Here is a 15,825-nt window from a genome sequence, read left to right as displayed (position 1 = left end):
GGTCCGTTAAAAGCAATGTGTGACAAAATAAAGAAAACCAGTAACTTACAGAAAAGCTCTACTCTGAGCAGCAGGTAGCTCTGTGATGGGAGAATGATTTATTTTTTTCTTGGACTCGCTCACAAGCAGTATTCAGAGTGTGTTCCACTTCACTGTTGGAAGTGTGGGTTTGCTAATAAGGATGGTGTGTTCCCTAGACCAGATGAAGATGCCCGGTATTATCAGACCAGTCTGGAGTGACAGCTCAACACCAAACACCTGACACCGCTGCCTTGGTGCAGCTTGGTCAGAACGGGTTGTATACGGGGGGGGGGGGGGGGGAATGGCTGTATGCGCTGCAGGGACCAGGCTCGCTTCAGAGAATGTGTAACAGCAACCCTCCAATTATTTACCTCGGAACCCTGTGAGAGAAGAGGGTGCTGGTTAACGTGTGTGGAGATCAGCAGGGAAGATCATACAGAAAAAAAAGGGGTGCTGCCTGCCAGGAGGCCACTGACTCCAGGGAGGAACCAAAAGTCCACATCTTTGTTGGTTTAGTGTTATGCTGTTCTTTGAGATGCACTTTTTCCTCTTTAACTCCCTCTTTTGTGATGAAGCAAGGCTGGTTTGCCACACACTTTTGAACACCAGTTTCTTGTCTTTTGTGTGGGTGAAATTACTCTTGTTCTGTCTGTGCCTAGGAACAAGTCTCACTTCCCATTAAGCAGGTCTTATGAGGGAGAGGGTATATGTAAAGAAATTAGTCAGTGCAGTTTTTGAAAAGTTAACTGAGTCATATATACAATCATAAATATAATCATCACCTTGTACTTATTTCTTAGATACAACTTTTTGTGTTCAAAGTGCCTTGTGGCTATTGTCTGAAGCTATGGTCCTTCCGTAAAACAAGAGTTCTGATTCTTCAAGTCAAGGCAGCAAAGCTGAATGACTTCTTTACAGCCACTGCTAAAAATTACTGACAAAAGTCAGGATCAATTTTCTGGACTTCTTGTGTACACATCTCAACAGACAGCTTCTTCACAGAGGTGTCAACTTTATTAATAAAATAATAGTCTGCATTTAAGTTTTATTTTTATTATGTTTCTTTTGTTCTGTAGACAAAGTAATTAAGTTAATAACACATTAAAATCTAGGCATACTTAAAATATTCCAGAGCCACATTTTAAAAAAGAATTTTTGTTTAGAGTTTTCAGCATCCTAGGCCCAATATTGCTTTAATACACAACTGTGGCAGCTCTCCAGAGACACACGCTTCCACGATTACAGTAGTCTTCCAGATGGCCATGGATCTTGAGAAGTCTAAAAATAGGCTCAATGTGCGAATGCAGCAATGCTACACAATTATTACTTTTTTCTGTGAGTGCAGTTCTACAAGTTCATTGTCACCCAGGGAGAAAACCTTCACTTGGCAAATAGAAACCTAGGATTTGATGGGGGAGGGAGCACAATTTGAAAAAAGTTACACAAAAGGAAATCACAAAAATATTGCCTTTTAAAAGGCTACACGTGGTCATTTTTCAATGAAAACACTGTACATTAAGTATCTAGGAAAAAAACAGCAGTGTTCTTTATCAGGAGCACACCTAAAACGCAAACACACCCAAGTAAGCTGTCCCCTGCCACCACCAAGGCTGCTTGTCCCACGCTTGTACCCCTCCCATGTTAACACTTTCTCCACTAAAAGCTATAATTAAGCCTGTTTTCTACTGATTTCTTAAGTTAAAGTACGTGAATTCCAACCAAAATAGAAACAAAACTCAGTGCGATAAGGCCACTAAACCAATGCCATAGTCCCAAGCCTCCTGGCAGAATTAACCCAGCACAGTCTGAACACAGAAAGAGTAGATCTTCAGTACTGACGTACTTGTGGAGATCAGTCTGCACATGCAAGTTAATGTCAGGCTGCCGATAACCAAACACATGCAGGAACACTGCAAGCGGCTTGGTGACAGCTCCCATAGGATTGCGGTGGGGAGGCAGCACCCACTCAGCAGGTTATTCTCCTGTAGCCCTTGCTAACTTTGCTTATCTTCCTTCCCCTTCCAGAGAGTGCACAAAACTCAAGAGCAAGCACCCCACATGTAGACCTGCCAAACTTCTAGCCACTTTGGATAATGCTGCCAATTGAACAACAACAACAAAAAAAACACCACATCAATTTTTCCTCAGGCAAGCAGACCCACTGTCAGTTTCATGTGTGACCCGAATGACAGGTTGCACTCTGGCCACCAAAAGCAAAAAGATAACTTTTTGGCCCACCTTCCTCCCCCTTTTGCTCATTCTCAAACATCAAATCTAACCCGGTTCCCAAAATTTCATTTCTCACACCATTCCAGTAAGGGTCATAGTCATTTGCTGTTTCCAGCAGCTGCTGCGCATATGACGGGGCTGGAGCCGCAAGCGCCCCTTGATACCCCCCTTCATGTTTTGGAAGTACCAAAGGAGGGCTAGCGTGACTAGCTGCGCCCAGAGATGGGCTGCGCCTCATCTGCTCCAGCTCAGGCTTAGGTTCACCTTCACCATAACCGACAGCAGAGCCCTTCCCAAAGAGAGAAGCATTTGACTTGACATACCAGTAGTTCTCATCGCCCAGGCCCTGGTTTGCATGCAAGTAGTTTAAGCCGGGCCTCTTTATATACGTGTTTTCTTTAGCTGCCAGGTACTGGTGATCTTCTGCACAGGAGGACAGGAACCCATCTGCATCTGAGCAGTAGCCTTCAGGGAAGGACTTCTTCAGGTACGGATACTCGGGCGCCTGCTGCGCAGGGAGCGCGAGCTGCTGGGGGCTGCCCACACTTCCCACGCAGTCCAAACCGAAGTGAGCCGGCGCCGGGGCTCCAAAAGCGTTATCCAGGCTCCTGAAATGCGCATCGAGCCTCGAGTACAGCTGCCCCGAGCAAGGCAGCGGCTGCCCGGGGAAACTCTGGCTTCCCCCCGGCAGGCCGGGCTGCAGGTGGTGGAGGCTGCGGTCCGGGCCCGTACCCGGAGTCGTCCAGCCGCTGTCCCGGCAGCGGCCGCCGCAGCGGGCGGGCTTCGCCTTGCCGCAGGCCGGCCGGGGCTCGGCGGCCGCGTCGCTCCTCCTGTGGTTCAGCTGCCGGGCCCTCCTGTTCTGAAACCACACCTGCGGGGCCAACAGAGACTGAGCGCCGGCCCGGCCCGGCCCGGCCCGGGGAAGCCGCCCCGCCGCCCGCCCACCCCGCTCACCTGGATCCTGGACTCGGGGATCTCGGTGAGGCCGGCCAGCTGCTCCCGCAGGGCGATGCCGGGGTACGGCTCCTTCTCGAAGGCGCGGACCAGCAGCTCCAGCTGGGCCTTGCTGAAGGTGGTTCGCTTCCGCCGGCCGCCCTCCCGCCCCGCGCCGGGCCGCGCCTCGCCTGAGGGGAGAGGGCAGCGGCGCTCAGCGGGGCCGGCCGGGCCGCGCTCCCCCTGCCCCGGGCCGGGTCCCCCCTGCCCCGTCGGGCCGGGCCCCCCTGCCCCGCCCCGCCCGCCCCCGGGAGCCTTACCGCCGGGGCTGCGAGTCAGAACGGCGAGCTCCATGCGGGCCGAGGTCTGAGGGCAGTGGGGCAGCGCGGGCCGCTCCTGGCCTTAAAAGCCCCCCGCCCCAGCCCCTGGCGACCCCCACCCGCCCGCGCCGGCCCCGCCAATGGGGCCGGGGCCGCCGGGGCCCCGAGGGTGACTCACCGCCGTCTCCCACACCTCCATTGTCATCCCATCACCAAAATACACACAATGAGGGCTCGCCCCATCCAAGGAGCCTGAGCGTCTCCCGACGAAGCCCCCGCCGCCGCCACAAACCCATCCGCCTTTCTTTAATTAAAATAGAGAGTGGATGGTTCAATTAAGTTATCTGTCACCTTCGCTTCGGCCCTCCGAGAGGGCTCCCTTCCCTCCGCACTGCCCTGCGCCCCGAGGGGAACACCCCCCCCACCCCCCCCGGCTCCTACGGCGCCCCGCCACGGGCCCACGTCCATCCCCTCGGTTGCCTCACTCCTGTTCCCACCTGTGGGACATGTCTCATCAACTTCACCGCAGTGACCGCAACACCGGTGGCTTTACCAGACGTTGCATCACACACCGGTGCTCACAGCGAAGGCCACAGGCTCCCCCAGCACGCTCAGAGGTCACCCAGGAGGGAGCAGACCCATCTCCTTCCCCAGCGCGCGCAGAAGAGCTCGGCAGAAGCCTTTCCTTCCCTGCAGCTCGTTTTTTTACCTCCAGACAGCTCTGCTCATCCAAGTCATGTACAGAACAAGCAAAGTCTGTGCTTTCAGCCCAAGGCGAAATCATGAGCAACATATTAATCCGAAAGACAGGCCAGAAATTTTATTTAAGAGAGACAAGAGCGACACAAGGACTTACAGGGAGCAGCAGTTGCAATGCGGAAAAGGATTAGATGTTAGAACAAGATTAGAACAGCAGCAAATCAATTAGTCAGTGTAGTAATTTGTCAAATGAGGCCATTAATGGCCATCACTGAAGGTGTTCAAGAACAACAGCATCATTACTTCACATGTTTTTCATCTCAACCACATCCCCATTCATTTTTCAGATTTGGGACCTGCTCCAGATTGCTCTGAACCTGAAGGGTATGGGGACAGTCTGCGGGCTGTGACGTAATACTGGTGTTCCGCAGGGTCCAGCGCGTCCACCATCCCCACGGCCACTTTGGGGCTGGGTGAGGGTTTTAACATTACTCACACCACCACGATGGTTCACAACAAAAATGAGTTTCCTTCCAGACAGGGGCAACAGTCAGCCCCTGTGAGTCTCGTACCCCACAGACTGGATTCCTGTACAGCTGTGCCCGTAAGGCAAGGCAAATGCCCGCAGAAACTACTTTAGCTAAATCATGTTTTCAAGCAGAAGCATGTGTGAAGGCAGTGAGAATTTCAGTGGGATGACAGCAGCATGTAGCCCCAAACATCTAGAAATAACAGCTTGAAGCAATTTGTCAGTACTCCTTTCTTCTACGGTAGCATTCCCTTAAGCCCAAACTGTCATAGCACAGACACATCCCACAAGATTTCTCTTCTCCCCCAGAGCTCCAGCATAGTTTGCAGTTTTTCACTGCCTATGTAACCAATAAAATTTGTATTTAAGCAAGAATTTTCATGGGGGAAAAGGGAAAAAAGCAGCCAGGTGGCAAGTGATTCAGCAGTTCTAGGTACCGTCAAGGTGTGCTGGTACTCCTTCAGTTTTAGTTCACTTTTAATATTCAGATACATTTGTAGGGAGGGGGTGGATGAAGGCTCAGACACAATAAGCAGACATGTAAAGCTTGGTGGCATAGTTTTATTGACAGTCTTCTCTACAGCAAACCCAGCTTCAGCTATTCCTTCTTGTTCTAAGCATGCAGGCTGCAATTCTATCTGCCTTCAAGGCCCCACATGGCTTCGCACACAGTCCTGTGCAGGCCACCTCCAGCGCATGCTTGACTAGCAAACAAGCCAACTCACAGAGCTACTCCTTCCAAAAAACTGACCACTTTTTTTTTTTTTTTTTTTTTTTTTTGGCTGGGTTAGTTTTTGGTGGGCTTAGTTCAAGCACCAGCATGGTATGGGGATGCACAGCAGCAGAGAGTAAAAGACAGTTGGGGGGCCCTGATTTAAACTGGCATGAGAAAGTATGGAATTGCGTAGGACTTTTCCATCCCTCTGTGATTCCAATATGGCTCTCTATGGGGTGCATAATAAACTGGATCAAGGATACCAAGGATGTCTGTAGGGTACAAAGAGGGCTTATTCATTCAGTCTGGCCACAGGGAAGGCTAGAACAAATGTTGTCATTTTTCTTTCTGGATATCCAATTTTCATAGCAGAAAAATCATCCACCAGGAATTACCACAACGCAAAGCTGACCCTGCAGGCAGCCTGCAATACTGATCTCAAAAGGACAGGGAAGCCACCCCCTCCAACAAAGATACACACCTTACAGCCACAGCCAGTGCAGAAGAGATAAGGAGGAGTCAAGCAGAGGCTTGCACAGGCTTGCAGCAACTTGCACTGCTTGCTAATACTGACTGTCCATCAGTACTAGCTAGGTCAAATAGATCAGGCTTTTGTTAACATCCTCTGGCTATGGAGAGAGCAGTTCACACTTCCCGGAGTTATTGTTTCAGGCACTCTGCCAGGCAGCCTCTTTACACCCTTCGTTTTCAGAGATTTTCTTTGCAATGCTAATTGATAGGGACTTAGATTGTAAGTTTTGTTTTTAAGTGAGATTCCAGGAAAGAAGATGGCAATCTTTGCCTCCCCCTCCTCTTCCCCCTCTTCTGCTGAGATGTATGGACTTGGCCTAATTTGTGAGCTGCTTTCTGCTACAGCTAGAGTTTGACCATACGCTAATCCAGGGAACAACACTGACCAGCCCCTTGCTGCCCATGTTCCCCTAGCATCATCATGCTGTTGCATGTCAGTCCTAATCAAAACAACTGTTTATGAGCTCCCCCATTTCTTCTCTAAACTGTATCGGGAAAATAGTACACACACACACATACTGTATTTTTAATCCATTTCACAAATAGGGCAATGGGAAAATGGGAAGAGTGTGGGGAAAGAAGCAAGAATACCCAAAGCAGCATGCTTAACAAAAACAGCATCTCTTCAGTCTTCAGGCTCCCACCAAAATCCATGGAATTTTGCTATAGATTTCAGTAGAGTCCAATTGTGGAAACCGACTGTGCCCTCTGCTAATGTTCCTTTATGCCTCTGTGCATTTACAGAGGAATCCAAATCATATGTGGAATACATAAAAAATGCAACAAAAGTAAGATATGTGTATGTAAATAATATTTCAGAGAGACAACACAGTTATTAGACAAGGACTAGCCACAGTGCTCTCTAAAATGGCTCTCAAAAAAGGTTTGCATCTACCCTAGGCTGCATCAGGGCATCGGCAGCTCCTCTCCTCTCTCCCTCCAGAGCAGCCCTAGTGTTAGAAGTTACAAAGGCAACCTCAAAATCATGGTAGCGTGAATGGGATGCCAGATTACCCAGTGCAGCACAGCCCTGTCACCAGGCGCCTGCCTGGGGAGTCTTAGGACAAGCACAGCCCATTAGAAATCCCTACATCAAACATCTTCTAGGGCAGTACAATGCTATTGATGTTTAAGCAGAACTGAAGGAGCAAGATCAATTTCACTAGTTGGTCTTCAGACATTAACACCTCATAAAAAGGATGCTCATGCCCTGCTTATCTGGAATGCATCTTTAATTATCTTTTGGTACACCTTTTGCAGCCCATTACTTACCAGTCAACACTGCTTTAATTATGGGCTTGGCAGTAAAAGGCAGCTCTTACATCACTGAAATAAAAACGCTACAAAGCAACCCTGGAGAATTGCAAAGAGATTTCACCTTCAAATGGAAAACTGTGGAATTCAGCAAAACAACATGGATTCTCTTCCACAAAGATTTCTCCCTATGCACAGTGCTGTCACAGCCAGACGCGCCCAGGAGCCCTCTGTAGAACATGAGGAGCCAAGTGATGGCTGTGCTCTCACCTGCTTTTCAGGGAAAGGAACATTTACAGCAGCCTGTCTTGTTTTGAAAATAATGCAGCAGCTAGACATGCATGCTTCTATGATGTGTCAGCAGGGCAAGCAGGATGGAGGCACATTTTGCACCTTGAGCAAAAAGAGGGCGATAATTCTTACTTTTGAAAGAGCAGTTGTTCCCCAGTCCAGAACTGTCTTTCAAGAGACGTCACCTGCACCGCTGAGCCTTCTCTTACAGTAAACGCCTTTATTATGCCAAAGCGGTGCTCCAGCCTTTTTTCTTACCTGCAATGAATGTTGTTTCTAACACTTGAAAGTGGAGGAAAACAATACTGCTGAAAACACCATGCACTTTTGAGACACACCAGTTGTCCTCTGGCTCACTTCTCATTAAACTTCCAAGGTGAAAAAGGCATTAGGTCAGTTTCACATAACTTTTGAATAACCTCACACTTAAATTTTTCTTGTATTTAACCCTTAAAAAAATTCATGGCGCAGGTTGCAATTATTTGAAATCTAGGGTAACTGTGAAAAAAGCTCAAACTCGCTGAGACCAAATGTCTGTCTAGCCTGATAGCTAAGTCTTCAGCAATGGCCAGAAATGGATACCTGCCTAGGGAAGGTAGGTGTCTATAACCAGCTCAGTCAGCAACACACTGTTACCAAATGATGATGATGATGACGACTGTGGTCATTTTCACCCCAGAGGCTTTTTGATGGGGATAAGAGTTTCTAAGTATACAGAAAACACAATATGCTTCTATTCTGTGAATTTATTCAGGCTTTTTCTGAACCTAAGTAAAATTTTAGCTTCCAAAGCATCCTCTGACAAGCAATTTAACCATACATTATATTAAATAACACTTACTTTCATGTGTTCGTAACATGTTGCCTGCTAGAATCATTTGGTGCTTGCTGGCTCCCACACAAGAACATGGAATAACCATTCCTGGTTCCAGCAGTTCACACTGCCCATTTTTTCATCAAACCCCACCACTTTCGCCCTTCAGCCACCTCTTTTACAGACTGAAGAATTCCATCTTACTCATGGTAGCTGGTGCATTATTACTCACGCTATGGTAAGAGCTCCATGCCTTTGATCATTCGTGTTGCCTTTTCTGGTTCTACTATATCCTTCCTGAGATAGGAAGACTAGAATGACTCTCAGAATTAAAGATGTAGAGGAATCATGGTGTTTTAAGTATTATGATGATAATGATTTTTTTCTCCATTGCTCTCCTAATAGCTCCTAGCATTTGCTTTGCTTTTTTTGACCATCACTGAGCTTGCATTCTCATAGAACTATCTATCAGACTCCCAAGATCTCACTTCTGAGCTGTAATGGTTATCTGTTGTCTGAACCTGAAAATAGTCCCTTACTTGTACTATCGTTTATGCTGCTTACTGGTGAGTTTTTGAGTCCTGTGACAGTCTTGAAAGAAATTGTCATCCCTTTCAAATAGAAAACTCCCTTAATTTTGGAGGAAGTAAGAGGCCAGGTAAAACTGAAGCCAAAGTATTTGCAAACTTTGTGTCTTTTGTGAAGTGGTAGCCTACTGGTGCCCAACACTGTTAATTTTTTTCCTAGGCAGCAGAAAAAAAGTCTTGGGAGATGGATGTAGGATAGCACAGACTCGCTGGGAAGGCAGTGGCCAGTGCTTCTGGTCTGACGCAGTACAGTGTCTTCTGCTCTGGTGGAGGGAAATTTCTCTTCTGTGGGACAGATCTGACTCACACAGCCACACAGAACACTGATCTAGAGTTTGGACAGGCTGAGCCTGAGCTTGTAAAGAGTTAGGATGACCACAGGGAAGGGCAAATTAGCAGGGTCCACACCAGCACAGGAACGGGGTGGAGTAGGATTTCCACTTGTAATAAGCCTAACGCATAGATTATCAGTATTCTTGTCCCCTTTGAATGCCAAGAAGAAAAGCTGCACAGGAACCCATGCAGTAGCAACCCTGTGTTCACTAAAATCCTGCCTCAAGAAACATCAAAAAATTGTGTATAAAATACCCTCCTGAAATCCAGCCTGGGCCTCCAGAGGATTACTGAGTGCAGTGCAGTCTAGCAAGACCTCACTTGCTCCACCACCACTGAGATAAATAAAATTTCATATAAATGTAGCAGTATTTTACACCCAGTACAGTCAGATTTACAGTCTGCATTACTTGATGGTAATTCTTTCACTTGTACTCCCTGCTGCCTCCTTTCCTTTGTAAGAAAGTCTGTCATCATCCTCAGTCATGCCATTTGTGTAACTGGCAGATGCCCTATGACTGATCAGCTCCAGAAACACTTGTGGACTCTTGGCACCTGCGAGGATGAGACCTCTGGACTGCAGATGATTTAGGAAAAGGACTATGTTTTTCTTGTGCTGACAGGATACAAACACACCCACGTGACACTATAGCAACACAACAAATTGGCAGACCATGGTCTGCCAAACTTGATTACAATAACTAGTTGCCTAAAGACGAGTGAATTTGGCCTTAAGGTTAGTCTGCTGGGACTGGAGACAAGTTGTCTGAGGTCTTCTCCCTGTTCAAAGAACTATTGCACTAACCTCCCTTGTCAGTCCTATTCCTTCTCATCTCCCAAATAACATCCCCACCCATGTGGTTATAATGAAATGTGCTTCCCACCCATCTCACCCACCTCACCCATCCCCTACTGACCCCATTTCTTCGCTAGATCTAAATTAGCTTTTTTGTACTGTAGTTAGCTTTTCCATCATGATATTCCTATTCCAGACGTGTAGGGAAAAAAATACTGAGAGCTAGAAAACTGTGTCAATTGACATTACTTGTTCATTACCTGAGAAACACAATAAAGATGCATTAGCTGGTCCCAACAGATCCTCAAGAACAGTGAACTAAGCTGAAACCTTTCCTTTTCCCCAACACTGCATTCTTATATTTACTACAATGCATGTGAAGAACCTGGCAACCCAAGGCAGTGTTTTTCAAAATAGGAAGCAGAAATAAAAAGTTCGGAATTCCTTCAGAGAGAAATGAGAGGTGATATCAGATACCAAATACTATGTATTAAAACATAATTAAGGGACAGAACAAGGCATCAAAACACTGATGGTTTGCTGGAGACTTACTCCTTTGGCCTCTTTTAACCACTCAGTCAATAATGCTGTGGGATGCTGGGATGGCGAGTCATGGCCCCTTATCTGTATGTAATACGGTTTTGAAGAGTCTAAACTCCTCAGCTTTTTCCAACATGACTAATATGAACAAGGCTGGCTGGTCACATGTAATTTATCCTTGCAAGGTACATTTAGTATTATTAAATAGCCTCCCCAAATGACATAAAATATTTTTTTTGCCCACATACCTTCAAAAAAAATCCTGTCAAATACCTGTAGCACACATCCAATTTAAAAAATTCCACCAAATACTTGTAGCATAAATCCAACCTTTATAAACTGAGATTTCAAATGGATACTACTTGTTGCTCTTTCATTTTTTAAAGCTACCTGACACAACAAAAGAAAGCCATCAGAGACATGCACAAAATATTTTTAGTAGGGCTAAAGTTACTGACTTCCAGCAGACATCAGTAACAACAAATATAGAACTGTAAAATGCACAACTGTGATCAAAACCGAAGCTCTCTGTGCAACCTGGACTTCAAATTGGTGAGCTTTGCCTGTCTGTTTAGAAGGGCTTATTAATGCAATGTTGGCTGAAGAGCATCATGTTAAAAAAAAAAAAAAAGTCTGTTTCACCTTTCTGTTTCTTTTTAATAACAGAAAAAAAACCCCAACCCACTGTGATAGCGTTGGGATGAGCATATAGAATTCAGCTCTTAAACAGACAGACTGAATTTGTAGTAAAACCAACAAGAAATTCATACCTTTATAGCTTATAGGTATTACTTAGCTCTTAATCTTTGCAAAGTATTTGGATGGGACCTTTATAGCTGACAATTTCCAAGACTTGAATTGTGCTCTCAATTGTGTTAAAAATGTGATAGAAGAAGAGAATTAGTTTTATCAAACATCCAAGGAATCCATTTACCTATGAGAAGGATACAGCAGAGATATGTACAAAGGTTTATTTACTTCCAAGTCACAAAGGATATTCATTACAACAGCAAGCAGAATTACTATGCCTCATTGTTTCTTCTTATGCAGATCTCACTACTCTTTAAATTTTTTTGTAAGTATGGGAATCTGCTGAAAATCTTGACCATTAACCTCAAAGCTGTAATGCTTGTCAAAATGCAACATGAAATATTTTTAAAGACTGAACTTTTCCTTAGCTTCCCTAGTCTTAGAGCTAAAAGATTAAAGTGAAATAATTTTTAACTCCCCATTAAAAATGACAAATGACAGAGGAACAGTCACGTGTTAACTAGCTACATGAGGAATCAGACATTGCTTGCGGTAGTTTCATTACAGCATTGTGTCATTTAGCCCCGATTAAAAAATGTTTTATTGATAATTGCATCTTCTTAGGTAACTTTCACTGAATGCATCTCATCTCTTTTATACCAGCTTCAAATTCAGTTTAGAGTTGGCTGCAGTTCATTTCCAAGTAACTTCCTAAAAGAAGCCAAATCCCTTAATCCCTACTTCTACAGAAAGTTGCTGTTTAAACAAGTCACATCACTGACTCCAGTAGGATGACTCACACCATAAAGGTTGGTCTGAATTAGACTAATCCTTCCCTCCCCCAGTTTTGTTGGTTTTTTATTCCACCCCCACCCCACCCCCCCCACCCCGAGAATGTTAAGAGACACAGAAGAGCTAACATGTCTCTATCTAGTCTCTGGCATCTACCAAGAACACCGAACAAAAGAGGCTGACTACCTGGCAAATACCCTTTGTACTTCCCGATGAAAGTAAGATAATCAATATCTCTAAGTTGGAGATAGCAAATGTTTCTAAACTGAAGGGGGAACAAGTTTTCTCCCCTACTAGGTACAACACAGAGGTTAGTATTTTAAAATCTGAGAGAGTGATACACTGATTGTGTGAAATGAGCCAGCTATGTCTCAGGGATTAGGCTGGAGGAATGCACAGGTCCATTTTATTGTTTTCAGCACAACTAACCCACCTCAATTTGCATACCCAGTCACTACGGAGACCTCAGGACCCTACGGACACAATTTCAGTGAAAAAACTCTTCTAAAAACTAATGTAGTTATCTGTGAAATCACAAGGAGGATCATATGTCTCATTTGCATGTTACTATACGGTTAGTAAGACCTGTTGATCTCATAACGAACATCTCTTTTGGTCCTAGATTCTTGAAAAGTACTCATACCTTCAATGACCAACCTAATTTGAAATCTAAATCAAGTGATACAAGTGAAAGAAAAATACTTGTATGCAATTACAAGGCAGCATACTTCTTTTCTTTCCAACTTGTTTTTAAGATTATCCTCTCTTTCCTATGGCCTTGACTACTATAAAAATAGACTCAGTTTAGCAATCTTGCAGCCTGAAGCAAGGTAAAGCTAGATTAGCTCGCCTGCCTCAAATGCTTACAGAGCCCTGTCACCGTGATGGCAAGCTGTGCCGATCACTAGCTACCAATATCTGCATGTTCTCTAGCACAGGAAAGGCCTGAGGAAGAACACCGAGCTGTGTTAATCCTGTAACAACAGAAACACGTGTTCCAAACTATAAATTGAAATCTGGCTTCTAGTAAGCATGGACAGAGCAGCCCAAGCCGTCTGTCTACACTCAGCCTTGGTGACATTTTAGTGTGTAGTATGCTATCGGGAGCTGCCAACTCGTAACAGCCTGCCAGGTCTTCATTCAGTCACTTTGTGGCACCGATTAACAGAAAAGGAAAGGAAAAAAGTAGAAAACTCAGAAATTACGGTGAGGTAAAGCATGCAGAAATAGTTTTGTTTCCTGGAAACTTGGCAAAGTAAATTGGGTTTGCGTTTTTTCAATAATTCACATAACACTGTTTGGGATTTGTAGTTTCTAATTGAGATTATACTCGTCAATAAATGCAATTCACCGGCAAATAACATTTGCAGTGCTGAAGCCACGAAAGTAGCTAACTTATTGGTCCAAAATATGAAGGCATAAATGCAAACTTTTTGCAAAATATGATAGAGCAAGCTTTTCAACTAATTTGTGAAAATGAGTCCCTCAAAATTTGTTATTAGGTATGCACAACCCCTAAGAAACACAAGAAAGACTAATCATTGAAAGCAGTGGATTCTCTGTCTTTTGACGGCTTTTGTTTTCAAGGTAACACACCCCTTGAAAAGTATGCTTTAAGTACAAGTTACTGAGCTCAATTCAGAGAAACAAGGTAATACTTAATGGCCTGTGCTGGCCACACTAGATGATGCTACAGGACTTCTGGCTTTAAATTATGAAAACCAAAACTATATTCAGCTTCTTAAATACTCCAGACTCCTCTTTTTGTCAAGAGAAACAGCCTTTTTAAAAAAACCAGGTCAAAGACACTGCCCTCGATATGGAAAGGCTGAAAGTCCACCCCCACAAAAGGTCTGTCAAGGGGGTTGTCTTCATTAACTATTTCACTTTCAAGTCCGAGGCTGTGGAGACGCCCAGGGCTGGTAGAGCTACCTGTGTCTACAAGGCTGGCAGCGAGTCGGGCTGCTGTCACACATGAAGACTGGCCCTTCTGGTGGGCCACATGCTGGGCTAGCTGGTTTTGTGACCATGGCCTGTCCGGGCCAGGAAGAGCATCACTTAATGTTAATAAAAAGGTAAATCAGTTATTGGTGGTGAAGGAGAAAGAAGAGTAAGCCAGCTATCCCTCCTCTGCCCAAGATGACACCATGCGGGCAAGTCTTCACCGGAGCGTGGCAGAAGGGACAAGGGGACACTGCCTCTGACCTCACCTGGCTGCTTTTGGCCACCAAAGCCAGTCTTTGTTAGCAAATGTCCACGGAGATGCACGAGCAGCTGGGATGCACGTCCCCCTCCAAGGGGCAGTGGGAAGGGGCAGATCTGACTCCCCGTCCCCAGCAGCGGGTCACAACCCATGGCCGGGGCAGCAGCACCTTCCCCCTCCCGCCACCTCGCCGCCCACCAGCCCCAGCTACTGATGGCCCCTCTCCTTCCCGTGTATGCCTGCCCTCTCCAGCCCGCTCGCCCGCTGCACGGCCAGCCTGCTCGCGGTTACTGGCCTCTTCCTTCCCTTCCAGTACAACTGCTGCCTCGTGCCCATAGAGGCGCTGGGTGCCCGGGCAGGGCTCCTTGCACGGGGCAGTCCTGGGCACTTCTTCAGAGCTCGGGCCGTCTCCTGATTTTGGCACAAACTTTAGGCATGGATTTAAAAGGCATAGAATCATTTAGGTTAGAAAAGACCCTTGAGATCATCAGGTCTTAACTACTAACCCAGCACTGCCAAGCCCACCACTAAACCATGTCCCCAGGTGCCACATCTACACGGCTTTTAAACACCTCCAGGGAGGGTGACTCCACCACGTCCCCGGGCAGCCCGTTCCAGTGCCTGACCACCCTTCCAGTGAAGACATGTCCCCTCACACCCAATCTAACCCTCCCCCGGTGCCACCTGAGGCCGTTCCCTCCTGTCCTGTCCCTTGTTCCCTGGGAGCAGAGCCCGACCCCCCCTGCCTACAGCCCCTGTCAGGCAGCTGCAGGGAGCGATAAGGGCCCCCCCGAGCCCCCTCCTCTCCAGGCTGAGCCCCCCCAGCCGCCCCCCATCCCACGGGTGCCCCAGCCCCTTCCCCAGCCCCTGCCCGGCTCTGGACACGCTCCAGCCCCTCTGCGTCCCTCTGGCCGTGCGGGGCCACAGCTGGACACAGCGTTCCAGGGGCGGCCTCGCCGGTGCCGAGCGCAGGGGGGCGGTCCCTGCCCCGGGCCTGCTGGCCACGCTGTTTCGGGCACCAGCCCGGTGCCGCTGGCCTCCTGGGCCACCTGGGCAGGCGGGGGGCTCCTGCCCAGCCGGCCGCCAGCCAGCCCCCCCAGGCCCTTCCCCGCCGGGCCCTTCCCAGCCGCTCTGCCCCAGGCCCGCAGCTGCCCGGGGCTGGGGTGACCCCGGCGCCGCTCCCGCGCCACCAGAGGGCGCCCTCGGCGCGGCGCCCAGGCCGGGGAAGGCGGGCGGAGGGAGCGTGGGGGCCTGACTCCCGGGGTGCACCGGAGCGCTCGGCGCAGCCCGAACCGTAACTGATTTCGTACATTTTCCGCTTTGTCGCGCCCGCCCCCCCCTCCCCCGAAGCGGCGCCGTTGTCCCTAGCGCGTCTGGAGCCCAGCCGAAAAGCTCAGCGCTACTCCGTAACCGCATTTCGCTCCTGAGGGGCCGGGCTGCGCCGGCGCCCCCTCACGGACGGGGACACCGGGCACCGCGGCGGGGTTG

Source organism: Falco rusticolus, chromosome 9 (assembly GCF_015220075.1).
Source record: "Falco rusticolus isolate bFalRus1 chromosome 9, bFalRus1.pri, whole genome shotgun sequence".
NCBI classification, from domain to species: domain Eukaryota; kingdom Metazoa; phylum Chordata; class Aves; order Falconiformes; family Falconidae; genus Falco; species Falco rusticolus.
Note: the sequence above shows the minus strand (reverse complement) of the source record.